Raw genomic sequence first — 3387 nt, forward strand, 5'->3', positions numbered from 1 at the left:
TTGTTTGTTGAGAATTTTTTCTATTTGTTCTTCTAAAATGCTCATGAATTGAGTTTTTAGGTTAGAAGTGCTGGAAGGGTATCTTTTGATTTTAAACATGTGTTCTCAAGTGTGATCAAAGATAATTTTAATTCTGAAGGAGATGGTAATTCTAAAGTGGAAGAACTGGCTTCTAAGACTGAAGGAAATGAAACTTTTGGCAAATATATCTTGGATAACTTATCCGCTCTCTTCTCGTTATCACTTAGATTAATATCAGTACTGGGCTCAGGTTCTTCTATTGGGCTAGTTTCAGTACTAATCTCCTCTTCTAAATTTTTTTTTTGGCTAGCATCAGTACTAGCCTCACTCACCTGGACTTGATATGGGTCCTTAAGAATCCTATCACTTTTAAGCTCAAAGATTACTTTGTCATTTTCAAATTGAGGATTCTTAGGTGGGACATTGGATTGATGACTAGATCTAAGTGATTGGTGGATGGGTGGGTTATTTTTAAAATTCGGTATTAGTTCATTTGGCAATTGACCTAGTTCTCTCCTCATGGTAGATTTAATTAATTGATCTATTTGTGCTTCTAGCCTAGCGAGGGATTGCTATTGGGTCATGATCATTTGTTGGAGTTGGTTGAATCTATCGTCCGCTAGACTGGTCTGTTGAAGAGGTGGGTATGGTAGCTGATTTTGATATGGTGGCTGGATAGATTGACTTTATTGACCTCTATTGTAGGCATAATTCTGGTATGGAGGTCTACTCTGAAAGTTTTGCAAAGAAAGAATTTGGGTCTGAGCCTGAGTCTGTTGGGATCTCCAAGAAAAATTAGAATAGTTCCTCCAGTCTGAATTATATGTGTTGGAGAATGGATCATTGACAGGTTTAGAGTAACCTTGGGCAACTTGAACTTGATCTTGAATGAAAAGTGGAAACTGCGCAGCCGTGGGACATTCGCTCACATGATGGATCGGGCTAGCACAGATAGAACAAATCTCCTGATAATTAGGTGGTGGTGTGTATTGTGCAGGAGATTGTTGACCTAATGCTAGGAACTGATCAAATTTCTGGGCAAGAATGTCGACTTTATCTAATCTTTAGGCTATTAGGTTCAGATTGGCCTTAGGACTAGACTCTGTTTGCTTGATCTTAAAAATTTTTGCCCGCTTTTGGTGAGGGATTGATCTTTCGTAGGAGAATAATGAAGCATGATTGATTGAATTTTCACTCAGTTTCAAATAAAGTGTAGGCTTCATCTTCATTTTTACTTATGAATGCACCTCCACAAGATGCATCTACTATCTGTCTGTATTGGTCACCTAAACCCTCATAAAAAGCTTGAACAATTTGCCACTTAGATAGACCATGGTGTGGGTATTTTCTAAGAAGTTCTTTAAGTCTCTCCCATGATTCATGAATTTGTTCTCCTGGAAGCTAAGCAAATCCAGTGATGGCTCATCTTATGGTGTTGGTTCGACCTATAGGATAGAATTTCTTAAGAAACTCGTGCTGTATTTCAGCTCAAGTTTGGATTGGTCTCCGTATTATGCCAAGTCAGTACTTGGCTTTGTCTTTAAGTGAGAAGGGGAATAAGGTCAATCTAAGTGCATCATCAGTAAAATTTTGAATTTTCATCGTGGAACAAATTTCTAAGAACTCATCCAGATGCTTGTAAGGATCTTCATTAGTATTCTCATAGAAAGACGAGAGCATCTGGATTGTGGTCAACTTGATCTCATAGTGGCTTGCAGGGATATCAGGTAAGTGGATACAAGTCGATGGGTTATAGGTGGAAGGAATAAAATATTCCTTCATTTGCCTAGGTGGTTCTCTAGGATCTCCAGCCATCTGATTTTTAGGTTTAATATGAATCAACCATTCAATCTCAGGATTGGATTCAACTAGGTCAGGATAGAGAGATCTTCTACCTTGCATATACCAGTGCAAACCCTAATGTATGATTCAAGTTTTGTTTTTGTTTCATTTTTTTTTAAGAGAAAAAGGAGAGAGAAAAAAGAAAGAGCCCTGACCCTAAATACGTAAGGTGGGAAGAATTAGTTGTGGTTTAGTGTTAATTACAATCAAGTTAGCAAACCTAGACACCTATGATTTTCTTAGACCTAATAGTTCGATGTAGAGTGGCTTAACTTAAATGCAAATTGGGTTTGTTCTCACTTCCTTCAACTAGCCAGGTAAGAGGTGGGATCGTGGGGGTCCCCCCGTTGCTTGTCTTAGACATTAATTGAATTGGCCAGGTAAGCTAACGGAACTAATTAAATAATCACAAATCTACTTAGACTGAGCCTTTATAACCTCTAGCCTTAGACACTAGTTTCAGGGGTGAGTTCAAACTTACTTTGTACTTGACTTGACCACAATACTCAAACTGAACTCAATTGATCTTAGAGGTCAATATCTACTTGATTTTAGTTAGGTTTGGGTTAATGCGGGATATTGGTTGGTTGTTTTTGGGCTAAGGAAGGGTGATAAAATTCCTATTTTATCTTGTTATGGGTGTTTTCCTTAAATTGATTTAAGATGAATATGCACAACCAATTTCAAACAAGGGGTTCTATGCAACTAAGTTAGATGCATGAAATTAATTAAACCTGAAAGCTTACCTTGTCTCTAGCGATCACCAAAAAAAATCTAAGATGATGAATGCTTCTAACAATTAAATTTCTACTCTTGTCATACAATTTTTATTAGATTTATATGGGTGAATTTTAGGTTAATTAAAAAAATAATAATTAATACAAAAAAATAGTTAGGATTAGGGTTAGGATTGATCTCACCAAGCAAAATTTGAAGCTTTCTACCTTTCTTTTTTAAATTTTTGAATTTTTTTTCTACACAAAGATAAAAAATAGAAAAGTTAGTAAGTTAAATTTATAAAAAAATTAAAAAAATCAAATATTAAAATTGGTGCCTTCTCCGACAATGATGCCAAAAATTGATACGATCGCGATGCTGTCGTTAGGACATCGTGATTATCAATCAAATTTTGCCTTCAATAAAAATTAAAAACATGTAGAAAGTAGTGAGTCGGGTCGAATCCATAGAGAAGACAGGATTTTGATTTAAAATTTTTGATTTTATGAAAAGAAAATAAAATTTTGGAGAAAGTAATTTAAGTCAAAAAATAAAAATTAAAAGTACGAAAAATAAATCGGATACTAAGATCTACTACCTAGATCCTAGCATCTACTTACAAAAAAAATAAATAATAAAAATTTAAAAAATATTAAAATAAATTGGTACTAAGATCTACTAATTAGATCCCAGCATCTACGTGCAAAAAATAAAAGACAGGAATTTAAAGTGCAGGAAAATAAATTTTTGTATTAATTGAAATTAAAATTCAAGTACAAAAAATTTAAAAAGAATAATAAAATAAAA

The sequence above is a fragment of the Elaeis guineensis genome, chromosome 1 (assembly GCF_000442705.2).
Source record: "Elaeis guineensis isolate ETL-2024a chromosome 1, EG11, whole genome shotgun sequence".
Lineage (NCBI taxonomy): Eukaryota > Viridiplantae > Streptophyta > Magnoliopsida > Arecales > Arecaceae > Elaeis > Elaeis guineensis.